Source organism: Talpa occidentalis, unplaced genomic scaffold, assembly GCF_014898055.3.
Source record: "Talpa occidentalis isolate TD23 unplaced genomic scaffold, MPIMG_talOcc4v2.1 talOcc4.6, whole genome shotgun sequence".
NCBI classification, from domain to species: Eukaryota; Metazoa; Chordata; class Mammalia; order Eulipotyphla; family Talpidae; genus Talpa; species Talpa occidentalis.
In genome coordinates this window covers 6793396-6820578 of record NW_023604972.1, presented here as the reverse complement: position 1 = coordinate 6820578, position 27183 = coordinate 6793396, and the positions used below count along the sequence as shown (strand labels likewise).

At 45.1% G+C, this 27183-nt stretch overlaps 2 long non-coding RNA genes across 4 annotated transcripts in view; one reads left to right on the top strand and one right to left on the bottom strand.

The window, feature by feature from the left end:
* The window catches only part of LOC119260844 (uncharacterized), a 40201-nt gene extending 16238 nt beyond the window's left edge, over positions 1 to 23963 (bottom strand). Inside the window, exons 1-3 of one of the 3 annotated variants that reach the window (XR_008549135.1) lie at positions 23865 to 23963; positions 22498 to 22549; positions 20218 to 20296 (exon numbers count right to left, since the gene is read on the bottom strand). This is a non-coding gene — a long non-coding RNA (uncharacterized LOC119260844). Of the gene's footprint in view, positions 1 to 20217; positions 20297 to 22497; positions 22550 to 23551; positions 23659 to 23864 lie in introns of those variants that run through there. The other 2 variants (XR_005128833.2, XR_008549134.1) reach the window with 2 other exon arrangements.
* Positions 23964 to 24000: 37 nt separating this feature from the next.
* LOC119260843 (uncharacterized) lies at positions 24001 to 26552 on the top strand. The gene is made up of 4 exons (XR_005128832.2): positions 24001 to 24211; positions 24513 to 24574; positions 25794 to 25906; positions 26031 to 26552. It is a non-coding gene; the product is annotated as an uncharacterized LOC119260843 (long non-coding RNA).
* The last annotated feature ends 631 nt before the right edge of the window (positions 26553 to 27183 follow it).

Sequence of the window (27183 nt, the reverse complement as noted above, 5' to 3'; positions counted from 1 at the left end):
AGATGTCCTGATATCTGGCTCTGGTGCCTTGACGGGGCATCAAGTGGGAGGTTAGGTCCATTCTCACCAGGGGGCAAAACCACAGGCAAGAAACAGGAGGAAGCCTTCAGCTCCTACGGGCTGGGGGAGGCTCGCTAGTCCTCAGAGTCTGAAGCTAGAATGAGCCAGGCCCCAGCATCACGGTCAGCTCATCACTGAAGGTCCCCGAGGGGCTCAATCATCAATGTTGGAGGAGGAGACTCCTTCATTGACCAGCCCTGACCCTGGTTTTCTCGACACCGTGGGCCAGCATCAAAGAGTCGTCCGCGCTGAACTCACAGGAGCAGATTTGGGAAATAAGGCTACCTGATGGGCCAGATTAAAGTTTTCTTAGTTTAATAAAATCCAACATATCAAAAAAAAAAATTTATGGATTGTGCTTTTGGCAATGTATCTAAAAATTCATCACCAAAATCAAGGTCACCTAGATTTCCTCCTATAGTATATTCTGGGAATTTTGTAGTTTTGTATTTTACATTTAGGTCAATGATTCATTTTTAGTATGATTTCACTTTACCAGCTCTTAGTTGTCGCCAGAGATCGTGACACACATTTACATGACACTCTACCACTCCGTGGGTAACGCAGGTGCTCAGAGCAGAGTGTTACTAATTTCTGTCTCCATCAATGTCATTCATTTCACTTATCTATATGCTATCATTAACCAATACATCGTTCCTATTGCTTTACACTTTGCCTGTAGCTTGATTAAGAATAAGAAAAATAGGGCCTCCCTGGTGGCACAGGGATTAAGACGTAGCCTATGAAGCTTGCCGCAGCCACTGCAGCATGAGTTCCATCCCCAGCCAGGGAGCTGACCCACATGGCACAGCAGACCTCTCCTGTCTCGCCCGCTGTTCCTCTCAGCAGTGTATTTCACTCAGTCTGCCTGTTCTGCTCCCCGCTCTCTCTCTGGTGAATCCTCTCACCTCCCCACACCTCTGGCCTGTACCCCAGTTCTTGTATGCATAAATAAATGTTTAAAAAAAAAGAATAAGAAAAATAAATATTTTATTTTGCCTTCATTTTTTCCTTCTCCATGATTCTTCTTTTCTTTGTGTATATCAAAGTTCCTGACCTCTATCATTTTCCTTCTCCCTGAAGTCCATCTTTTAACATTTCTTGAAAGACAGATCTGCCAATAATACATTTTCTCAGTTTTTGTCTGAGAAAGTTTTATTCCCACCTGACTTTTGAAGGATGATTTTGCTGGATGTAGAATTCTAGGCTGTTGGATATTCTGCTTACCATTTTAAATATTTATCTCCACTCTTCTTCCTTGCATAGTTTCTGATGAGAAGTCTGATGTGTTTCAGGTCTTTACTCCTCCCATGGGTAAAGTACTTTTTTCAAGACTTTCTCTATATTTGTGGTTTTCTGGAGTTTGAAATGACATTGATTTGGGGGGGGGTGTTATTTCTCTTGCTTGATTTTCTCTGAGCTTTCTGCATCTATGACTTTTTGTCTATCACTTATTTTGGAAAAATCTGGACCATAATTATGTCAAATATTTCTTCTACTCTGTTTTCTCTTTCCTTCCCGTTCCCTTTGCATTTCAATTTCAAAGATGTTACACCTTTTGATATTGTTCCATAACTCTTTGATGCCTTATTCTTCATTTTCATTCTTTTTTTTCCCTGTTTCTTTCCATTTTGGGGGATTTGTATGACATAACTTCAACATCACCGAGGCTTGCCTTGGTTATGCTTAGTCTCTTGAGGAGCCCTACAAAGACATTCTTCATCATCACTTTATTTTTAATTTCTAGCAGCTCCTTTGAATTCTTTCTTAGAACCTCCATATTTCTGCTTGCATTGCGCATCCATTCCTCTATGTTGCTACTTTTTATTTTAGTATATTAATTATAATTATTTTTTATTTCCTGGTAAATAATTCCAACAACCAGGTCATATGTGAATCAGGTTCTGATGGATTTCTCATCTCTTTAGAGCATGTAATAAAACATAGTCTGAAAAAAAGCAAAATAAATTGCTTTTTGACATGCCTTAAAACTTTAGGTTGAAGGTGGAGCACGTTGTATCAGGTATCAGGGACTAAGGTAAATAGTCCACTGGTATAATTACAGATGTGAATTTGGTTAGGACTACAGTTAACGCCTCATGTAGCTGTAGATGCCTGAGACTTCAAAAATCTCCTGTGTCTCTCTTTTTATCTCTTCTCTTGACTCTGAGCTTCCCTATGTACTCTTCCACAAAGAGAATTTATGTCTTACAGCTCCTTTAGCTATATTCCATTATGTTGGAGACCTGTCGGTGTGATGGTAAATATGTGTTTGTGTGTGTGAGAGAGAGAGTGTGTGTGTGTGAAAGAGGAGAGAGACAGAGAGACAGAGAGAGAGCACATCTATAATCTTCTGATTAAATCTCAGCCTTGTAGTGGGTCTAGATCTTGGGACTGCAACTGTCATACCATTTCTTATGTTTCATAACTTTCCTCTCTGCTCCCTACTCACATCCTTGACTACAACATTCCTGATCTGTTGCCTCAGTGTTTTTCTCCTCTTAGGTAAGATGGGAAGACTAGACTGGAGAAGAATTTCCTTCTTCTACATGGAAGAAGGCTTCAGCTACATCATTTCCTTGATGAGTAGGTCTTTACCATGAAGAAGGCTCTGGGCTTATTTCATAGCTGTTACTCTCCCCTCCTCCTGCCAGAGCTGCAAGGGGATTTTTCTCAGATCCTCACCATAAAAATCTGATGGGATTCATGGAGGAAAAGCAAGCCCATGAAAGTATGGTGGGCCCCTGATACTGATGGGTTCCATCTTAATGTCTCAAGATGCTGAGATAGGTAGGGCAGGAGCAGAGACTTTTGTGCAACTGACAATGTACTGTTGAAATGCAGGCGTTTCTCACTGCCACGCTGGTCCATACTCCATGTCTAACAGTGTGCCAAAGTGACCATTTAAATGTCCCTACCAGTTTTCGCCTCTAGAAGCTTCTCTCCAGGTCAGCAAATCTCTCTGGGTACCTGTCTCTCTTCACTTGACCCTGTTCTTGCTTCTACAGTGTGACCAATCTCACTTCTCTGATGGGTCTAGGAAAACTCACTGATTTTCAATTTGCTTAGCATTTTCTTATAAAAACAGGAGAGGTAACTTCTAACTCTTTACATTAACTGAAACTTGAAATCCTACTCATTTTTTTTTTATTTTCAAAATGTGCTACTTTATTTTATTGCATTTCTTGTGATGTGTAGAAATCTTTTGGAGCTTCTGTTTTGCTATAGCTGCTGCTATCCAAGTCCAAGCTGCAGACTTTGACTTTCTCTGTAAAGAAACAATCATAGAGGGCCTCCCCGGTGGTGCAGCGGTTGAGCGCTGGGTTGCAAAGCTGCCCGCAGCCTCTGCAGCACCAGTTCAGTCCCTGGCTGCTCCCCGGCCACCAGAGGAGGGTCCCGCATGGTGCGCAGACCTCTCCTGCCGCCCGCTGCTCCCCTCAGCAGTGTACTTCGGTCCTTCTGCCTGCTCTGCTCCCCGCTCTGGCTCTGGTGAATTCTCTCACCCTCCCGCGCTTCTGACTGTACCCAGTGCTTGTATAAATAAATAAATAAATCTTTAAAAAAAAAAGAAAAGAAAAGAAAAAGAAACAATCATAGAGCCTCTGGCTGCCAGCTACACCAGGCACTTCTTGTTTCTTAGCCTGGAGCTTTCCTGACATCGTCCTCACTCCCCACGGGCCCTTTGACACCACCACCAACAAGCAACCTGCAGTAAAGGGGAGTTAAGACCAGTAAACTACCTTTGAGTAATAGGGGAAGGAAGCTGCTGGCTAAATGATTTCCCGCCATACCCCCGGAAGACAAGACTTCAAAAAGCTCTCAGAAGAGCTGAGGGAGACACTACCCAGGCCCTGCAGCGATGGCCAACTCCACAGCTCCTATGTTTGCTGCCCTATCCACTCCCCAGTCTCTGCTCCCTGGAAATTTCTTTCCAGATGAACAACCACACTGAACTATTCATCTGAGGCTTTGCTTTTAGGGAAACCAGGCTAAGATACGAATTTATTTGAAAGGAAATTCTATACATGTAGGAACACAACCGTTTGCCATAAATCAGAGGCCTGCCCCTCCAGGTCTTCTCTGTGACTTCTCCACCTGCCAAACACTTTTGCTCTTACCCTCCACATCCTTCCACATTTCAATAATACATCGTCAGTTGCACAAAAGTCTCTGCCCCCACACCTCCCTACACGTTTTAAGAAACAAGAGGAAACAGAAAATAATGCCATTAAACACCGTTGCTTACATGCTTATGTTTGAAAAGAGAGATTTGCAAGAGTTAGAAAAATATTAGGTGTGGTTTGTGGACTAGTTGTTGGTCTACAAACTGCTTTTTCAATCTACACTTGACAACTTGCCCAAGAATGTAAATCAACTACATGCAATCACTACATGCAATATTTTGTGTAAATTTTTTTTTTTCATTTACTAGTAGCTTTTTTTTTTTTTTTTTGGTAAAATAATTCACCTGGTAAAGGAAGCGATGCATTGATTCATATACCTTAATTATCTTTTTATCTCATGGTGGACTAAGTAGCACTAACTGCAGCGTTACTTCACTGCGGAAGGCCCCATGGTCGCCTCCAGACTCTTGCCCACTCCCTGCCTTTCATGGCCTCCTGTCCCTTCACCGTGACTGTGCGCTTCCGTGTCTTTCTTCCCTGATAAACTGTGAGCGCTGTGAAGTCAGGGATTAGGTTTGTCACAGGTACCATTTGATCCACAGGGCTTAGCCCAGTTCCTGACACGTAGTAGGTGCTTGGTACACAGAGGAGAAGAATGAACGATGTTACAGAGAGCATCTAAGACAAAGTCCCACCACTTCACGCTTGTGTCTGTGTGTCTCACAGTTTCCCCTGCGCTGCCTTGCTCCAAGATGCACTTTCTCCCTGTGGACTTTGGTAAACATATAGAGTGATTCCTCTCTTGGCTGGTGTAAGACTTTCACAATGAGGAAAGGTCATGAGCTCTGGGTTTCAGGACTTTCATTCTCTTTCCACTATTTCCCCGGTAAGGGTGACCTTTCCAGTTAGCCTGAGGGTGAGCGGAGCTGTCAGAACATCAGGTCACATTAGGCAACGCGGCCATTTGTGCCTGGTCCAGACCACATGGTTCCAACACAGACTGCACCCCGGGGCACTACCCTGACGACATTCTCGAAACCGCAGCTGCCAGGGTTGAATCCAGAAGTGGTTCGGCAGCCCAAAAGGCACATGCTTCTTGGAAATCAGATTCTCTGAAATCAGGTCATTGTGTATCCCTCCAGAAAATGAGAAAGACTTGCACATGCGTGGCGCTGCTTCCTAGGCAGATCCGAGCTAGACTGGGGTTTGAGGGACGTGTGCTTGCTGTGGGTTTCTTTTTCTCTTTGGGGTGCTGTGCACGACTGTGCACTGGGATCTGCGGCTACCTGTGGTCATAGAGTGGGGTGGTCACCTGAAGCTCAGAGGGCACCCAGGCTGGCGGGCAGCTCCTCCTCCTAGATGGAGCTCCTCCCCCACCTCGTCTAGCCATTCTTTGATGAGCTAACCCAGCTCCTTAGGAATAACCTCCCCCTCGCCCCAGATGTAGAGCTGAGCTGATCCCAGACATGCTTTGGCTTGGGTCAGGCAGTTTATGTCTTCAGAGAAGTTTCAGATGCAGGGAGAGAGCAAGGGGTGGGGTACAGGGAGGAGGAACAGGGGATCCACGCCCCCTAAGGATAAATCAGGGGCTTCCCCTGTGCTGCTGTGTCACCACAAAACCAAGACCCCTTGCCCTGCTCCCAGTGCCAAAGAAGATGCCACAAGCTCTGTGAGATGCACGACAAGAAGTGGAAAGTGCAGACACTCCGAGATCATCAATGGAGGGCACAGGCACAATGCCTACCTTCTCGCTGGGAGTTCCCAGTGACCTTGACGACTTCTTCCTGGCTTTTTACCCCTGACCCTTCAGATTAAATAAAAATGACCCCTGCAATTTCACAGCTTGAAAGCCCTCTCGCCTCCAGCAGACAAGGCTCTGTAGTAACCAGAACCGAAATGGAGGCTTCTCTGTTGCAGGCGGGTTCTGAGGGTGGTACATGGATAAATTGAGTGGAGTCATAGGAAAATGCTGTTTTTCTAGGTCAAAAAGCTCATGGGGCCTCCCTGGTGATGCAAGGGGTTAAAATGCAACCTATGAAGCTCGCCACAGCCACTGCAGCACAAGTTCAATCCCTGGCCAGGGAGCAACCCACATGGCACAGCAGACTTCTCCTGTCTCGCCCGCTGCTCCCCTCAGCAGTGTATTTCAGTCAGTCTGCCTGTTCTGTTCCCAACTGTGTCTCTGGTGAATCCTCCCAACCCCCTTATCTCTGGCCTGCACCCCAGTTATTGCATGCATAAATAAATAAATCTTTAAAAAAAATAGCTCAACATTCAAAATTTTGTGTTTCCCATGCAATCTCAGCTCTCGATTTTTACAACTATCCTCTAAAGGCTGTCATTTTCTGGGGTGATGAGTTCTAGCTGGGTTTGCAACTCCTCTCTGCCACTCTGGCCCAACAGGCCCTGGTTCCCATCCCTGTGAAATGGGACTAGCGATGGTACTTGCTTGGTGCCATTAGCAGAGGAGAAACTGAGGAGTAAACAAAACTGTCTGGTAAATAACTGCTCAATAAAAATAGGTCATTATCCTTAGCTCTGCAGAAAGGGATGTTTAAGGCCCTCATTCTAGCGATGCTTCTGCCATAGCGCCCCAGTTTCCCTTCAGATCATTTGGCCTCTACCCAGAGGGACTGTAGCTAAAGGCCCTGCTTCCTCTGGATCTGGAACACACTTGTGCTGCTCTTCCTTAGGACACTCCTAATTCCTCCTGCAGCCCACACTGCCCAAACCATGCTCACCTGCCTATCTTCTGAGTCTGCAGCTATTCTATGTCCTTCCAATCAATTCCTTTTTCGCCCAATGTTGGTAGGAGGTAGGGGGTGAGTATAGAGGTAGCTTAGTTGATTATTAACAATTTCATTGATCTCTATTGTTGCAACCAAAGATCCTTAACATATATTTCATTGGATATAGGCATTTGAATCTATTGTTTCTAAATAATGAAACAGGCTAACATAGACTCTCTGTCTAGACCTTTATTATATGGCTGTGTAGAACATGTCTCTGCAACAGCTGCTTGTCATTAACCCCATTTCACAAATAAAGAAATTGAAGACCAAGAGTTTCATGCCAGCTCTCTCAGTCAGTGGCTGTGCACCCTTCAGCAAAGCTCTGAGGCTCCCAAGTCTCAGTATCCTCACGTGCAAGGTGGGATTGATCCTATTGCCCACCCACCAGGTGGTTCTGAGACTCGGAGAAGGGGATGGAGCTGTGAAAGCACTTTGTAAACAGGTCAAGCTCCATGTAAATGTAAAATTATATTATGATTTTTCATTGGCCAAAGGATACATTAACCCCTTTTCTTGCTGCCTAATTTAAATCACTAGTTTTCTCCATCATCATAATAATTTTTAAAATGCAGAGTTTTAAGTGAAAGTCCCCACTATATGTACCCCAGGATAATAAGATTCTTTTTCTTGAAAACAACATCGTGTCTTGGTGGATTTTCTGGCTGCTTTGTTTCCTTGCCAGGCTGATCATGGCTGAAGTTCGTGTTCTTTGCTTTTCTGAGCAAACTTAGAGTTCTTCTCTCTCTTTTCTTTCTTATTTCTCTCCTGCCTTTCCCAGTGTTAAACTTCCCCAAGGACCAATAAATGCCAGCAGTGACTATGCACAGCCATATGAGGGTCTTTAGTAAATCAGAGATTAGATCCAACTTCCTGCATATAGAACTGGGAGTCAAAGGAAGGTTCTCCAAAGTCTATTGAGGATCATATAAAGTATAAGCAGAAATAGTGAAAACTTAAGATATTATTTCCAAATGCCAGAATTTTTAATAGACAAATAATGCAGGGGGATCAACCTGTCTGTATTAGCCAAAGAGAGAGAGAGAGAAAAGAAACATTTCACTTGTGACGGCCAAATGAATATTCTCATTGGCCCATAGTGCCATCTTGTGGGCCAGTTAGTTGTGATCACATTAGCTTGACTGCTCCTAATCAGGTAAAGCATCCATTAGCACCTGCAAATAACTTCCTGATAACCCAGGAGAGCGTGGATGATTACACCCTGTAGATCACTGTTGAGTTCTCATCCTTGTTGTACATGGTTGGCCAGTCATCCAGCACTTTATGTTACATTTACCTCTTGACTCTGTAGCAGCAGATGTTCATGTTGCCTCTCTCTGACAATTCCTTCTTGCCTTCTTCTCCAGACAGACTTTATGTAATGCCTAATGGCTGTTCTTTACCTTTCCATTCCACATACAGTGGTTCTTCACTTTTTCTGGGTCACGTAACCCATGGAGAACAGGTGATCAGCCATGGACACAGGCATTATCATTCTCTCTCCCTCTCTCTCCCTCCTTCTCTTCTGGAGTGCTAGAGCTCCAGCTCTCAGCAACTCTCTCTCTCTCTCTCTCATACACACACACACACACACTCACACACTCACACACACACACACACACACACACACACACACACACTCTTACATATTTTTGCCAAAACTTTCAGAGGGTTCACAAAGCTCCTGACTCCATGTTTACAACATACGTTTTATTTCCTTCACGATGTTGTGGAATCCCAGACCTGTTATTCTCGTGTCCCTGAAGATGCATGTCAGATTCCACGTCCCTTCCTCTATTCAGTCCTCCAATTCCAGCCTCTCTCATTGTTCCTGATTTAAACACCCTGCCTTTCCTGTAGCATAAACTTTTATCATTGTGATCCCCTCTCACAAAATGCCTCTACATATAAATCCTGTCCACCATTGAAAGTCCAGGTTCTATGTCACCATCTTTGGACACCAACTCCTAACCAGAAAGAATTAAACTTCCCCTTTTGTGATCGCTTAAACTGTTTTCTTAATTTTTTTTCCGTGAAATGGTTCAGACTTCACAGTTTATAACTGATCAAGTAGATGGTAAGCTCTTGAAGCAAACATGCTCTATTTATCTAGGCACCTCCCATAATACTAGAGGGAGGACCCCACTCTGTAGTTGTTTCTTTAGTATCTGAGAGTTGGAAGACTTGGTTTAATTTCTCTACACCTTACCACGTAGAGCAAAGAAATTTACCTTTCCAAGCCTTGGTTCTTTATCTGTACATACAGATCTGATCGTTCTACATGTGGGCTCTTATGAGGATTCAATGACATGATACATTTAAAAGACTCGGTACATTTTCTAGCACATGACTGGTGTTCAAAATAGTTTTTTGCATAAAAGGAACCTCAGGGAAGAGAAGAAGTTCGGGTCATTGTCTCAAAAAAAAAATATTCCAATGATTTTGGAAACACGTGGCTAGTCCCTTTTTTCAATAAAAGTGGTTAAGAAATCCCTGAATATTAGCAATGGAGTTCAGTAGCAGAAATACAAAGATGAATCAGCAGTTTGTTGTAATCTTTGAAATCTCTCAATCAATAACAGGAGGCCTCCCCCAGGAGGCATTATTATATTAATCAAATCTATAGCAGTCACTCTTTAAGCATTATTTTATTTAGGTCCATGCAGCTGTTTCCTCAACCTGGGCTAATGGTTAGCAAGAATCATCTGCTGTAGCTGGTTTCAGCCTTGTGGCAGCAGCGATTATAACAACTTCAAGTTGGCTGTGGCACAATCGAAAGAGCATTAAAGTTGGACATAGCCGGTCAGACATCAGAGGACATGTTCTCTCCTCCAAGCCACTTTGCCACTGCCCAGAGAGTGAACCTGGATTTCTGCCATTCCTGGAGGAATTCATAACTGTTCATATAAACTCACTGGCATTGTTTGAAAAAAATCTAATCCAGAAGTTCATATTTTTAATCAGAAATCTGTTTCTTCTATAACAACAACAAAAAAAATCATCCTGCCTTCTATCACTCCCCAAAACATTGATCCAATTAGCATTCCCACCGGCCAAAACAAGACGCTTTCTATTTACCCACAATATTCAACATCTTTGTGGACTCAATATTTTCCAACAATCTAATTTTTGTCAGCCCGATTGATGTAATGTGGTCTCTGCTGCTTAAATTGGGCACGTCTATGATTATGAATGAGGACGCACTTTATTTTTATACTTCCCAGCCACTCACATTTCCCACCCCATGGCTCCCCTACTCTACCCTTTGAATATTGTGCTGGTATTTGTGCCTTTTCTTACTGATTTGAGTGCGATCAGTATCTGCAATATACAAAGAAGCTGCCGGACCTCTTCCACTATCAACCTCCTGCTTCACATGGTACATTTGCTGCAATCTATAAACCTTAACTGACACCTCATAATGATAATAAGACATCATAATCCTCCAAAGTCCACAGCTTACATAAGGGTTCATTCTTGGTATTGCCAGGTCTATGGGTTTGGACAAAATGTAATGACTTGTATCCACCATTACAGCAGCATACAGAGTAGTTTTACTGCCTTAAAAACCCTCTGTGCTCCACCGATTACCCTCTTTTCCCTTAGAGGGAATCTCTGAGAACTATAATTCTACAACCTAATCATCTTCTCCTTGATCTTTAAAAAAGCATGAAGGATGGGCCTCCCTGGTGGTGCAAGGGGTTAAGACACAACCTATGAAGCTCTCCGCAGCCACTGCAGCACGAGTTCGATCCCTGGCCAGGGAGCAACCCACATGACACAGCAGACTCTCCTGTCTCCCCACTGCTCCCCTCAGCAGTGTATTTCAGTCGATCTGCCTGTTGTGCTCCCCACTCTGTCTCTGGCGAATCTCACCCCCACACACACCTCTGACCTGTACCCTAGTTCTTGTATGCATAAATAAATAAATCTTTTTAAAGGGGGGGTGGGATGAAGGTGAGGCTTGCCTTCTCTCATTGTTTGCATCCCATCCCAAGTGCAGGTGCGTGTCACTGCAGTGGGCACCAGGCAGGACTGAGCTCCATGCTGTCTTCTGGCCCACAATGGCAGAAAACAGAATGAGACAAGCACAGCACTTTCTCCACCTCCCGCTTCTACCCTCTCCACTCTGAGCTGCCTTTTTCCCCTCCAGCCAACCGTTTTCTCTCTGGGAGTTTCTTAGAGCTTTTATTCACCTTCTCAGACCCACTACCTTCTCCACTGCTTCAGTCATTTCAAAGTTTGCTTTCAGGGGAGAGAGACAGTCCACATTAATTTGAAGTCTAGACAGAATCATCTTTTGCTGGGAGTTGGTTTCTAGACACCTCGGTATATAGGTCAATCCTTGGTTCATCAGCTAATTTCTGACTTATGGGGGAGAAAAAAAAGGTGTTTTCACAATTTCACAGTGGAGACACATGGATTGGTAATTAAAGTTAAAAGTGAAGTTTTAAAATGTATTTTAAAGATTTTTGCTCAAGAAAGACTAAGCTGCTATAGCAAAGTTAGGCATTGATAAATTAACGGCTTTCCACACATGGTTATTGTTGAAAACAAAAGGATGTTTGAGAAAAGGTCCTAGAAACTTTGGTTTTCTTTTCAGCATTACTCAGTGACTTCTTTGTCATGATTCTTTCTCCTTAAACAGCTGCCAGTGGTGGCAGGAGGTGGGGACTATGGGGGTTGGGAGGAAGATCCCCAAGGCTTTGCTTTGGCACTGACTCAATCTCCTTGAGTAGGTCACAGGACCTGCTCGCTTCTCTCTGCCAACCAAAGGATCAAGCCCACATCCTGACCAAGTTCTCACTCAATTTACCAGGAAATAGTGTCTGCTCGTCTGGAGTGAAAATACATATGCACTGTATTTTTTCTAGTTTCTTTGAGAACTCAGAGGTGCTAAATCTCCATGAGATTTTGCTCTTACTTTCTCTCACCTTTCTTTAGAAAGATGGATGAATTAACCTGTTGCAATAAAGTGAAATTGGGTTGGTTGTATACATCTGATCATCTAATGTGAAATTTATGAACACGCAAATAATTTGACCCTAATGTCTAAATTTCTACTTGGATAATGAATACATCCTGAAAAATCTAAGACTGTAAGAAGAAAAATGTGTTCTTTGATGAAAGCAGGTGACTTCCAAAAAATGAAGGTGTTCTCAAAGACCTTCCAGCAACATCTCTATGTGTAGCCTGAAACCTCTGAGAACTACTATTTTTTTAATTTCAAATTTTATTGATTTGCCGATCATTGACTATGTAATTTTGGAAGTATAACTTCACCCCTCCAGATGTGCACATGCCTCAGAACAAAAAATATAAAAAGAGAAGACAGGCCCAAGAATGCTGGCCCCTTCTGAGAGAGAGCGTGTACCTGCAATGAGGAAAGGAAACATAGGGTGTCATGAAAAAGTGCTTCCCGTATAGAAACCATTTTTGTCTGTGTGTGTGTGTTAAACAACTTCACTTTTTTTTTAAAGATTTATTTACTTATTTATTTATTTATACAAGCACTGGGTACAGTCAGAAGCGCAGGAGGGTGAGAGAATTCACCAGAGCCAGAGCAGGGAACAGAACAGGCAGAAGGACCGAAGTACACTGCTGAGGGGAGCAGTGGACGCAACAGGAGAGGTCTGCGCGCCATGTGGGACCCTCACCGGTGGCCGGGGATCGAACCGTCACTGCAGAGGCTGTGGGGAGCTTCACAGCCCAGCGCTCAACCGCTGCACCACCAGGGGATGTCCAAGCAATTTCACTTTTAAGGAACTCTTCCATACTGCTGGTGGGAGTGCAAAATGGTCCAACCACTATGGAAAGCTGTGTGGAGATTCCTCAACCTACTAAAGATGGAGCTTCTGGGCCTCCCCGGTGGCGCAGAGGTTGAGCGCTGGGTTGTGAAGCTGCCCTCGGCCTCTGTGGCGCCAGTTCCGATCCCCGGCTGCTCCCCGGCCACCAGAGGAGGGTCCCGCATGGCGCGCAGACCTCTCCTGCCGCCCGCTGCTCCCCTCAGCAGTGTACTTCGGTCCTTCTGCCTGCTCTGCTCCCCGCTCTGGCTCTGGTGAATTCTCTCACCCTCCCGCGCTTCTGACTGTACCCAGTGCTTGTATAAAACAAAAAAACAAACAAATAAATAAATGCCTCTATTAAAAATAAATAAATAAATGAAGATGGAGCTTCCATATATCCAGTAATTCCACTCCTAGGTATTTACCCAAAGGACACAGAAACATTAATTCCAAAGAGCACCTGCACCCCTATGTTTATAGCAGCACTATTTACAATAGCTAAGCTTTGGAAACAGCCCAAATGCCCAAAAATAGATGACTGGATCAAGAAGATGTGGTACATATACACAATGGAATATTACTCAGCAATCAAAAAAGATAAACACATGCCATTTGCAGCAACATGGATGGCGCTGGAAGGGATCATGCTCAGTGAAATAAGCCAGAAAGAAAAAGAAAAATACCGCATGGCCTCACTCATAGCAGGAATCTAGAAAACCTAAATAAGGGACCAGGAAAAAGAATAACTATAAGAAAGAAAAAATCAAAATCAACGAACAACTATGAACCAGAGACACTCTATGAGGGGTGGGGGGCAGAGAAAGGAGGGATTGGGGACAAAATAAGGGGGTTGCAATTGTATGGGGAATATAAAAATAAAATTTAAAAAAAAGTAGAGGTAAAAAAAAACAAAAAACAACTTCACTTTTTAGAGTAATTTTAGGTTCACAGCAAAACTGAGCTGAAAGTGGTTTCAATATTCACCCCATCTTCCACGCAGACACCAGCTTCTCCCCTTATCAACATCCTGACCAGAGTAGCGCATCTGTCACAAACTATGACTGATACACATTATAATGATAACAACACCATTCCCCAAAGTCCACGGCTTCCGTGAGGGTCCACTCTTGGTATTGCCTGTTCTATGAGTTTGGACAAATGTGTGATGACCTGTTTCCACCCTTATAGGATCATATAGTATATATTGCCGTAGGAATCCTCTGTGCTCTGCCTCTTCATCTCTCCCTTCCCTCTAGCACTTATTTTTGAAAAATATTTTTTTATCTGAAATCTTTTTCTTTTATAATAATTTGATATTTTCAAAAAAAAATTACATAGAGGTTAGTTAGTTTCCCTTATTGGGAACAAAGATATTCACATTTCCCTGATACATTTATCAAAATCAAGAAATTGGCATTAGCACAATGCTATCAACTAAACTCCAGACTTTATTCTGATTTCATCATTTTTTCAATCATTTTTCACTGTCTGCTCTATTTTTTTTAAGATTTATTTTTTTATTTATACAAGAGCTGGGTACAGGCCAGATGTGCAAGAGGGTGAGAGGATTCACCAGAGACAGAGCGGGGAACAGAACAGGCAGACTGACTGAAATACACTGCTGAGGGGAGCAGCGGGCGCGACAGGAGAGGTCTGCTGCACCATGTGGGTTGCTCCGAGGCCACTGCCTGCTCTTTTGATGCATATGTGCCTTTCTTGTGACAAGATCCAATACAATCGTCTCTAGTTGTCACCTTCCCTAGTCTCCCCTGATCTGGGACAGTCTCCCAGTCTGTCCTTGGGGGTCCCATGACTTTGCATCTTGAGGAGGACTGGACAGATGACCTGTGGAATGTTCCATCCCCTGGGTTTGCCTGATGCTTTTTTTATGATTAATCTGAGGTTATGCGGGTTTTAATGGCCACTAAAGATAGGAATTGCCCTTCTCATTGCATCAAATTAGGGGGTGGGTGATGTTTGCATGGCATCACACTGCACAAAGTGGGGATAGTAACTTTCATCGCCTGCTTAAGCTAGGGTTTGCCAGTTTTCTCCACTTTCAGGTAACCCTTTTCTCCTTAAACTGGTCTTGGAAAGGACTACTAAGAAGGGAAGGGAATGTGTGGCCATTAAGCCCCAAGCCTGGAAGGAGGGTCGCCTACATTTAGTATCTGGAATTTTCCTTGATTTCCTGCTCTCTCAATGTACACGTCCCATTTTATTTTGGTTTGTTTGTTTGTTTGTTTGTTTGTTTGTTTGTTTGTTTTTACCATATGCTAGTTGTGTGGAACAGTTGGCTCACACCAGCTTGGAAGAGCCTATTGTTACATTTCAGGAATTTTGCAAACTAGTCAACATATGTTCATAGGCTGTAATCCACCGCAGTGAGAGTATTTACACCACAGATATTGGTAAATACTACACAAGTCTCCCCTCCCCGAAGGAACCGGCTGTTAGATAGTTGCCAGCACACGTCTATAGGTATATGTGCTCAATAAACAAAAAAAGGCCCAAAGGGGCAAAAGAAGATTAGATGCCACTGTGGGCCACTTAGTTCCTGGCTGATTGAAACAGAAAAAGAAGTCAGAAGTTCCCACTCTGCCACCGCACCCCTCCATCAGGCACTACTCAGTTGTGTATAAAGAGGCTCAGCTACATGTCTGGGCAACCCATCTGTTGTGTGTGCGCACCTGACTGTAGAGATCACCACAAGGGAAGGAGCAAGGGGGGGTGGGGGGAAGGAGAAAAAGGGAAGAAATTTTTGGAGTAAGATTGGGGGGGAGCACAATGGACCACCCTAGAGGACCAACAGGTGCTCTGGTGGAGAGTGTGGTGTGGTAACAACACCTGAAGGGGAGAACCTGTACCTCTAAAATACAAACAATGTTGTAAAGCAACACTACCCCATAAATAAATGTGTGTGTGCCTCCCCTACTCTTCTAGCGGAAGGCAGGAGCTGCGCAGAGACCAACGTTTTATTTCACAAGAACTAAAAGGAGAACAGCACCTGTGAGTGTTCTCAGTCTCTGGGTCTTGCACTTTCTTTTGTTGGAATCCCAAATGCCAGTGTTATGGTTTGTCCAAAGAGAAGTGGCAGCCCCGACTTACAGGACCTGAACTTGAGTGCATGAAGGTTGTGAGGGCTGTGTGTGGTCTCATGAAGAAACGTCGGTAACAAATCCTGCTTCTCTGAGAAAATGCAAACTCCTCAGAAAGAGTTGGTGACGTGTCTCCCTGCAGCTGCCCTAGAGCCCCTCCCAGCACAGTGATTCTCATTCTCAAGCACAGCCTCTGGCAGACTGTATCTCAGTACCTGGCCCACTGCGGACCACCAGAGACTTGGGTGCCCAGGAAGCCACAGCTTCAGTATCCCAGGGAATCCCAAAAAGCAAACAGGCTTGGCATCAAACGGCTTCCTACTCACAACCTGTTCAGAAAAGGTGTACAGCCCCACCTACAGGTGATATTAGGTGTTGCAGCAACTCAATGTACAGGAATTACCAGAAGTATTTGGAGGGATGTAACCATGGAAACCTAAAACAGCTACTTTTCCATAATCATTGCTTCCCCTTATACTCTTTAGAATGCCCGTTGAAATCTTTTATGGACATCTTCTGCAGATTCCATAACTCTCTATACATATTCAGTTATCAAAATCCAAGCTAAAAGTTCAGGCTTAAACATTTAACTTCAACGCTATTTAAATCTCATCTCTCTGGGCCTCCCCGGTGGCGCAGCGGTTGAGTGCTGGGCTGCGAAGCTGCCCGCAGCCTCTGCAGCGCCAGTTCGATCCCCGGCCACAGGGCGAGGGTCCCACATGGCGTGCAGACCTCTCCTGCCGCCCACTGCTCCCCTCAGCAGTGTACTTCATCACTCTGCCTGTTCTACTCATCACTCTCTGGCTCTGGTGAATTCTCTCACCCTCCCACGCCTCTGACTGTACCCAGTGCTTGTATAAATAAATAAATAAATCTTTAAAAATAAATAAATAAATAAATAAATAAATCTCATCTCTCTAGAGCCGCATCACCACCGCCCAGCTCAGGATGGATGGGTGGCATAAGGGGTTAATATAGAAGTCTGGGGCTTTATCAACTATTTCCTCGGACCCCTGAAAGTGTTTTTGCCAAGAACTTTCCAATATTCAATATCACTATAACCATAATTCATATTTGTATATTTTTTGGAGTTTACAAAAACCTTTTCACATTAATTATCAAATTTACTCAATATTACAACTCTATGAGGTGGGAGTCAGTTTAACGTGGAGATAAGGAAACCGAACTTCAGAGCATTTATTCAAGATACAAGTAGAAAAGAGCCAATTCTGCCACCTGCTCTGGAACTTAATCCATTATTGCTATATAGCTGCCTCGTGGAAACCAAAGAATAAAGGGAAGTTAGAGGCAACTTATGAGTGGGGAAAGGGTTACTAAAGCACACCTGAGCTGCAGTTCATGGACGCATTCCACAAGAATCGGTTGGGTGTCTTCTAGATTCCATGTCATTATTGTTCGGTATTGGGATAAAATAGCAAATAAGACAGATATGATCTCTGCCTCCCATGAACTCACTTCACAGTGGAGGAAAAAAAGGGGGTAGGCAGATAGGCAGAGGGAGGGAGGAAGGGAGAGAGAGAAGGAGGGGAAGGAAGGAAGGGGCTTTTAGTAGAATTCAAGGCACTCTGTAGAGAGCAATACGTAATCCGTGGGAACCTTGTTGATGCCTGAGCAGAGCTCCTTCTAGTAGGGCTCAGGGATAGGGCTGGCTGGGCCATCACAAGAAGGCCTGACACCAGATGAGTCTGATGAGTCATGAAGGGGCCACAGGCACCACATTTGCCCATCTGAGGCATTGGGCTTTATCTAAAGAGTTAGTGGGACAAGGGAAGGGATTTTTAGGAAGGCAGTGATGCCTGAGAACCGTTTTTACAAAGCTCCAGCACATACTGTTTGACTCCAGCCTGATAGGTTTAAATAAGACAAAGGTATGACATATAGGCACCTCTCATAAGACAGGTGCTCAATCAATGGTCTTTCCTTTATCATGGTGCTAGTTACCACCTACATTGCTAGCCTACACGTCTCTGTTATCATGAATCATGAAGAAGACCACATTCTGTGGTTTCTATTTAAGGAGTCATCACCTGAATCCAAAGTGCCTCTGAACACATTTACACCACCAGGTGAAACTTGGAAGGCCAAAGGATCCACTATGATCCTTTTCCTTGCCTAAAGAGTGTTTTTAATAATTGGGGGAGATGGAGTTATGATCCAAATCTCCAGATTCCACATGACATCCATCTGGAGTTGAGCAGGAGTATTGTCCTTAGGTGTGGCTTCGCCCTTAGATGGAACATGAAGTCTCCAGTTCCCCAAAACCCCCACCACTGCCTTGCACTTTCTACGCCTTACCTGCTCCTCTCAATTGCTTCTTGGCCTGGCCCTGAAAGTGATCACAGGCCCTGAACTGGGTGACTTCATGTTGCTTACTGGACTGGGGACCGTCCACTTGTTGCTTGTACCCTTTGGAAGGTCACGGTCCATTTTATAACCTGGTGGTAGCCCTGAAAATGTGCCCAAACACAAAAGCTTGCACATGGTTTTAAAGGGTTCCATAAGGGCCTCCCCGGTGGCGCAGCGGTTGAGCGCTGGGTTGCGAACCTGCCCGCAGCCTCTGCGGCGCCGGTTCGATCCCCGGCTGCTCCCCGGAGGAGGGTCCCACATGGCGCGCAGACCTCTCCTGCCGCCCGCTGCTCCCCTCAGCAGTGTACTCCGGTCCTTCCGCCTGCTCTGCTCCCCGCTCTGGCTCTGGTGAACTCTCTCACCCTCCCGTGCTTCTGGCTGTACCCAGTGCATGTGTAAACAAAACAAACAAACAAATAAACAAATAAACATGCCTCTATAAAAAAAATTTAAAAAAAATAAAAAAAAATAAATAAATAAATAAAGGGTTCCATAAACCCCAGTGTAGGGTAGATGGACGCAGTCAGGTTTTTTCTGCCCTCCTGCCATTAGCATCAATGATTGACACCTGTGGTCCTACACGCGTGCCTGGAGCACCTGGAGTGTGGTGTGGGCGTGCATAAGTGGGCACCCCTGAGCAGGGAGGCTGAGATATAAGGGCAGCAGCATCAGCAGAGGATGGGAGGAGGCAGAGAATCAAGTGGAGAGCTGCAGCGAGACCATTAGAGAATGCCAGAGAGGCTAGAAAGAGTGAAGGTCCACCAGGGGCTAGGAGGCCCGCCAGCCTCCTGGCCCCCAGCCCCCTGCCTGCCCTGCACCTGGTTGCTTCACTACAAATGCTGTAGAAAGATCATTAAAAGCCTGAAAAAGCCACTGCGGACTCCAGGACTCCTCTTTTACCCATATGGCCAGATCATAGAAAACCTGCTCCGTGCCTTGTTGGCTCTGCACCCAGGTAAAGGCCTGTGATAGTTACCACGTAGGAGGGTTTGGTTGCAAGTAACTGCAAGGACAAAATAAACCTGGATGCCCAGTTAGTCTTCTTATATGGACTAAACTGTGTCCCTTCCACAAATGCATATGTTAAAACCCTACCCCCAGGCTGCATTTAGGCAGGAACCTCACACTCAGGTTCACGGTGGCTTCCCTGCAATTGTAGCCCATGGCAGCTCTGGGGCTCCCTGTCTGCCTTCCTTCCATGACCCCATCTGGCCTAAAATAATGTTTAGGAGATGTGTGTGCATCTGCAGTGTGTATGCACCGAATTGAGATTGTTTCATTGAATTAATCCTTTAGAAAAAAATTAAAACCCTAGAGATTAAGTAACATTTTAATTACCCCAGGGGCATATGAGATTTAAAGGCCTTTTTTTTTTTTTTAAGAATTCTTTTAGAGCCTCCCCTGATGGCGCAGGCCGTTGAGCGCCGCACAGTGAAGATGTTCGCAGCCTCTGCAGCGCCAGTTCAATCCCAGCCGGCCGGCGAGGGTCCCACATGGCACAGCAGCCCTCTCCTGTCTCGTCCGCTGCTCCCCTCAGCAGTGCATTCAGTAGATCTGCCTGTTCTGTTCCCTGCTCTGACTCTGGTGAATCTGCTCACCCTCCTGCACATCTGGCCTGTACCCCAGTTCTTGTAAAATAAATAAATAAATCTTAAAAAAAAAAGAATTCTTTTAAGGTGAGGCGAAGTCCTCAGTGTTATTTTATCAATATTTTGTCATGCAAACACATTTTCCTATACTACAATGAGTTTACTTAGAGCAGGTTATAAACACACACACGGAGGCACATGTGGCTAAACAGGTCCCACTTACCTGGTAGCCTGTGTTGTTTGTTTTCAAACCTCATTTATCATCTAAGAGGAAAGAAAAATTTAGGAGAGGAAATTTTCCTCTGCCAACCATAGTTTTCTAACGCATGAGTGTTCAAGAAACTAAAAAACATTGGGGGGAAGACGATGGAGCGAGCAGAAAGGATGGTTTCAGAAGTACCTACCCGGCTCAGTGGGCATGGGTGGCTGCCTTCCTTCCGTCTCCTGCCACCTGGCAAGGTTTCCCTGTGATTAATGAGAGACCTTCCAACAACATGGCCGGAAGGAAAACAGCTCCAATTACCAATAGAGCTAAACCATAATTACTATGCAAATGACTTCAGTAATGTAATAGAATGGAATATCTGGTCATTACAGGGCGGACAATTCACAATGCTAATTGGGGTTAGCCTGTTTTCAGAAAGTAAATAATAATAACAGTAAAATATATCCAGAGCATTATTAGATTTGATTTTGCTTATCATGCAGGGCTGTGGTCTACTCCTGGCATTATGTTTACATTAAAAAGACACTTGAGCAGTCTCTATCCTAAGTGCGTGGACTTTGGATTCAAAACGCTGGGAACAAAATGACACTAAGAGGAGCTTTAGGATTTGAGAGAAATCAACAGTGGTCGGTCTGCAGGCCAGAAGACACACAGGAAAGAGATCGTTTTTAATGCCCAGAGCAGCCCGGATGCGCTTGGCATAGGAGGCGTTCATAGGCCAAAGAGGAAGAACTCCTGGTAAGTCAGCCTCCTCCATCCTCTCGTCTCTCCCGGGCTCGCTTCCCTTCCCCAGGTGCAAGCCCGACATGACCGCCTCCTCGTGCCACTAGAAGAGTTTTCAAATCAGTTTCCTTCTCACTCCTTCCTCTTCCCCACTCTGTGCCAGAGCTAAGCTTGAGGCCATTTGCTCCCTCAAAGCCCACGCTTTCCACCTCCAGGTGAAAGACACAAGAGCCCCCCCCATCCAAGCCTCCTCTCCCTGCTCAGTAGCGCCAGGGGAAGCCTCTCCCCCCAGTGTGGACACTCAGGCTCCCAAGACTCACACAACATAAAGCCCATGACTCCTCACAAGAGCAAGAATTCAAAGACACATCTGCACCCGCGTGTTTATCACAGCTCTGTTCACATAGGCAAGCTCTGGAGGCAGCCTGAGTGCCCCAGATCAGGGGAGTGACCAAGATGTGGTCCATGTACACATACTCCAGTGATTAAACAAAATAAAAAAATGAAATCTTGCCACTTGCAGCAACAATGATGGAGCTGGAGGGGTGATGCTAGTGACAAAAGTCAGGAGAAAGACAAATACTGATCATGTCACTCATGTGTTGAACAGGGTGGGAACCAACTGCGGAGGGGCCAGAGGTTTATAAAGGACTGTGGCTGCTGTTGTGATGGGGCTGAGGACCTATTCCCCTAAATCTTATAAGTGTTGTAAACCAATATTGCCTCAATAAGAAGAAAAAAGCAAAGGAACAGACAAAATTAAACCAAAAAACCCTGGAAATCTGACTGCGGAACGAAGCCTCCAGAGGGGTAGAGGGTGGGGCTCGAGGGGAGGGGCCCTCTGGTGGGAGACTCTGGGAGCCTTGTGGGTGGGGTGTGGTGAGAGCATCTGAAGAGGTGGGACCCTGCACCCCTAACACACACACACATATACAGTTTTGTAAAGTAACTTGACTTTAATAAAAGATAATACAATTTAAAAATAATCACAATAATAAGCTTTTAAAAATAAATCAAAGTAGTTATGTAACAAACATTTTTTAAAGCACTCATGCCTGGGTCCACTCCATCCCCCCAAAAGACGAAGCCTATCACAGAGCAGCAGCACCCCGAATTGGCAACAGCCTGCTCCTCAGAGCCCCCAGCAGATAAGATGCCTGTGGGGGCTCCTCCAACCCTATTTTTAAGTCTGATTCTCCAGCTACCTCCCCCCCTTCCCGGAGCCTCACACACCCTCCAACAAATTCCTTTTCTTCGTGATCTTAGCCAGAGTTTCTTTCTGTGGCTTTCCAAACAGGAACCCTAACTCACACATTTCTAAGAAATTTAAGCCAGATCTACATGGCATCCAGCGAAATGGGGGTGGAAGAAAGTCAACTGGGGCTCTTTCTAAAGATTGCCAGTGGTCAGTTTGCATTTGAAAATTTCCTGTGAGAGATGACAGTAGCAGGGAGTGGTTAAGATCCAGCTCCAGAGTCTGGACCATGTGGGTTAGGACTCACTTCCTCCAGGTCACAGCTGCCTGACCTGGGGTGCAAGTGAAATGGGAAGGGCACTAATCCCCGCCCCCAGGACTGCCAGGAGGCGGGATGAGTTACAGCAGTGGGATGCTTCCAGCTGAGCCCGACACCAGCAAGCATTGTAAACACATAAAATGTGATTATTAAGACCTGAAAAACAGCCTGTGTGAGTAGGCAAATGAGATTGAAAAAAAATAATGATCCGATATACTCACTTGACGTCTGTGTACAAGGAAGTGCACAGCATCCAAAGCAGATCCCCTGGGGCTACAAACAGAGCCGGCACAAGCCATTATTCTTGTGTCAGGGTTTGTTTTGTATTTTTTTTTTAATGTCTCTTTAGAACTCTAGAGGCTGCCATGCATAGGTTGATTGCCCCATGCTCCAGTTACAAAGGGATTTGTCTGCTAAAGACCAAAACAATGCAACTCTCAGAGCACGGAGAACCATGGATGGCCATTCCTGGCTCCAGACAACCGAGTAGGGAAGAGATTCAGCTGCAGGGTGAGGAACTGATTCGATGCTCGCCTCACAGGTCCGTGGGTCCATGGGAGCCAACTCCTGGCTAGTCTGACAGCCATGTCTGTAATCCAGGCCCCTAAGTCCCCTCGGGTCCCTGACACCATCCCAGGGAGCTTTCAAGAAAGCCCCGGTCCTGGGAGTAGGTCCTGCCTCTCCAGCCTGTCTCATTTCTAGAAGGTTTTGATCCACATCTGCTGCTGCTGCTGCCTCTGGATCCTTCCCCAAGGCTGAGGTGGGCGCCCGCCCTGTCCAGGGGACTTTGCAAGCCTGCCAAAGCCAAATCCAATGCACATTAGCTTGAAGCCAGTCCCGGGAGGTAGACCCACAGAGGATTTGGGAGCCACCAGTGTCTCACCAGGCTTAACCCTGACACAGTTCTGGATTTAAAGACTGAGGTACTTGAGCTGCTAGCTGCCAACAGGAGCAGAGATTCAAAGAATCCACGGGGCTCCAGACCAATCCATGAGTTCAGCAGACACTGCTTTGTGACTGAGGACTCACACCTAGACATCTTGGTCGAGGGATGGCCATGGGGGGATGCAGTGAAGGCACAGGCATGCCTCATCGCATGTCTGAATCAGAGACAGAGGTGCCTAAAGGGAAGCTGGCCTGCCCCATTCATGTCCTGATCCCAGAGGTGGTCCCGGCATGAACACACAAGTGGTGGCCCCTCCTGCAGCAGGAACTCATCCTTAGCTGGTGGGCTGCGTGCTCACCAGGGAGGCAGCCCTGGGAAGGTGAGCCCACCTGGATGAAAGCTCCTTTGTTTCCCTATAGTCTCAGAGACAGGTTGTCCCCGACCTCAGCTGGGTGCCAGATACATCTCAGAATGAGAAGAGGGTTGGGGTGAGAGCCCTCTCTCTTACAGTAAGCCCTGCAATGTAAACAGAGTGGTGCAGGAATGGGCTTTATGGGGGCTCTCAGATGGGAAGCAAGGGTGCGAGGAGAGAGAAGCAAGCAGCGCAGGCAACGCAGCCCCTGACACTGGGGAGACCTGAAGGGAGGAGGCTCTGTTTCAGGAGCCTCCAGATCAGCGATCCCCAACCCCCAAGACTCTTACTAGGCTGCACTCACTGGGCCAAGCCCATCCACAGGGGTTCAATGATAACAGGGCAGTGTGGGTCTCCCCCCACAGTCTGGGCACCCACCGACCATCCAACAGCAGCCTAGCAACAGGTTGCCAAGGAGCCCACGTTCTGAGTTCTAAGTATTTCTATCACAGGATTTCTTTACTTTCCTTTTTACAATAATATTTGGAAATCTGACCTGCCTCTCCCTACCCTCCTTCTACTTCAAAGTTCATGGAAGGGAAACAATATTCTTATTCCCCCTCCATCTGCGTCAGCACTGGGAACCTTGAAGAACTGAGCCTTAAAGAACAGGCTGGTTCTTTAAGGAGAGCATAGGGTAGGCCTTTGGGGGTAAGAGAAGGGCCTGGCACGTGGGAGAAGAGTTATGTTTGTTGAGTGAATGGCATTTTTTTCCTTGGTCATAGTAAAATGATGGTCTAAGATAGATTCAGGATTAATAAGAATTTCTAAATAGTTTCCTCAAAAAAGGAGGCAGTGGAGGAGAAAAAGAAGACAATACAGTCTTAGGAATCATGTCTTCAGCAAAGTTGCTAAATTTAAGTTGCTAATAATCAGCAGCTTTTATTTCCCAACGGGTTATGCTTTCTTTTTCCTTAACTACTAAATCTTGTTCACAGGTATGCAATGCTGAATGACACGTATGTTCTCTTATATGTTGAAAGTATATATGCTGAAACAGGTGAGTCTATACTTTTATTTTCCTATTGTTTTATTTTTCAGGGGATACAGGCATTTTAAAAAGAAATGAGGCTTGTATCTTTCTCAAATGCTGGAACAGTGTGCAAACGTTAGTGAACAGGTCTGTCCGATCAGCTGAATGAGTGTGTGCATGTGTGCATGTCTGCTTTTGAGCATTGATTTGATTTTTCTGCAACTTTAAGGGGATTTTTCACATGTTCTCGGTCCTCAAGTCATTTTTGGTATTCTGCATTTTATTTACAAATTTAATGAACTATTTCTAAATGTTTTGGCATAAAATTGTTAACAATATCTTCTATAAACATGTATAACCTTACCTATATTGGTAGCTGTGATTCCTTTTTTATTATTAATAATAATCATTTTTCTTTAATACTAATAACATCATTCACCACTACTGAATATTTATCAATTTTGTTAGTCTTTTCCCAAAACTATTCTAATGTTTGCTGATTGTCCATTAATTTTTTGTTTACAGTTTTATTAATTTCTGTTCTAATATTTATTACTGACTTCTCTTTGGTCTAACTCTGGTTTTTAACTTCCTGCATTAGATAGCTTTATTTTGTAATTGTGTATCTTCTTTTGTCTGATAAATGTATTAATTCCATAAATTTAAACTATTGCAATCACGATATCCCATTATCCTTTATTTGTAGTGTCGTATTGCTATTAAATTCTAAATAAATAGTAATGGTATTATAATTTCTTCTTGGGATACACATTAGGGTTTACTATGATTTTTAAAAAAAATTTAAGACAAAGGGGGTTGTTTGTTTTTATTACTTGCTGGCTCCACTGCATTTCAGTAGGACCGCGTGGCCTGTAGTTTGTTTTCTGGTAGCTGCTGAGGCATTGTCATATTGTTCAAACTCTGAAAAAATAAGCCATGCTTTCTCACCTTTAATGAGAATATGCCCATTTATTCTTGAAATTCTTTCAATGCTTGTTTCAATATTTTGAAAACAATGCTGTGAGAGGCAGATACATTCAGAACTAAAATCTAGTTTCCTGGTGAATTGTTACTTTATTCTGCCTAGTGCCTTCTTTATGGCTAGTGTTGATTCTACTGCTACAAATAAAGCTAAAGTGAATTATTAACATATTAAGCTTAGTATGAATAATTACCAGTAATAAGTAGGCTCATCTTAATATTGCAATAACAGGTTTGGGTTTTTTTGCTTTGTTTTGTTTTTCAGCTTGCATAGCAAAGGCTGTCAGGGGTCAAGGAGGATGGTTTGGACCCCACCTCATGCAAGCAGGCTGGGAGCCCAGGAGCTTCCTCTCCTCTGAGCTCAGGCCGGCAGCTGGGGTGAGGGGAGCAGATGTTACCCTATCATGTCAGTCACGTCTCCCCTTGCCCTGCTCGGTCTGGACAGAGACGGGATGAGCCTGGGTGGATGACTTTCCTGGTGATGGGTCTTCCTTGGTCCTAGACCCCTTCAGGTGCTCCAGAGCTGAGGGGCCCTCTTGGCCCCTGCATCTCCATCCCTCTCCACCTCAGCCTTCTCGAGCTCTCCCGCCCACACGAGGAGCCCGTGCTGGAATCTGGGATGCTGATGGCCATCCAGAGACTTCAGCCTCCACTCCAGCCCGCCCTGAAGAAGCTCCGAGGCCTGGGGACGCGCTGCCGCCTGTGCGCACACGCTCCTGTGGTGAGGGGCGCACGGATGGGGGGCTGAGGTCATTTTCACCTGAGGGAAATGCAACGAATCCACGAATCGTACTGCAGCTGTGACCTGCTTGTCATAGGCTGGGAATTCTGCTAAAAATACTGAAACAAACAAATCCCCAGAAGGGAATGGGGGGGCAGAGGGATGTGAGAAAATACTTGCCGGTAGAAGGAACACTTTCCTTAAATGCACCCTCAAACGAGTGATGAGTTTTTCCCCCAGAAAATTGTTAAAACCTGCTACATCTCTAAAAAATAAAAAAACATAATTTTCACAACAAAGAAAACTGTCGGGATCAAACTAAATATGCTTTTGGATTTTATTTATTCCTCCAAAAAGCTAACAAAGTAAATTTTTAGCTTTAAAACGGACTGAAAACATACACACCATCTAGACCTCTTACTTTCTGGGAAATCTCACCGCTGCCAGCGCTTTCCCTCTAAAGCGTATCCAGCTGGAGGGACTCATAACTCGCAGCACCTGAAGCGGCAGCAGCCTCCTGGTGCACTAGGGGGCAGCAGTGAATAGCAAATCACAAGACAAGGTCATAGAAAAATAGTGGAAAGCTACTTTGATAACAAATGTCAGTCCCAAAAGATTCCAGAATAGGGAACTGTAGAGTCCTCAGTGGCTTTTTGCAGGTCTTTTTATTGGAGTTTACCCGGTACACAGCAGGCAGGGGTGCTGGGGGGCTGGGAGACTGGCAGGCCTCCAAGCCCCCAGCAGGTCTTCACTCTGGGCTCTCCGGTCTTCTCTCAGCTTCTGCTTCTCTTGCTTCTCTCTCGGCTTCTCTTTTGGCTCCTGCTGCTGCTGGCGTCCCCGTGACGCCACCCTTAAAAGCCCAGTCTTAGCCCAGGTGAATCCCATCTACCTAGGCCCACACCCTACTCCAGGTGCCCGCCGTCAGGCATGCATT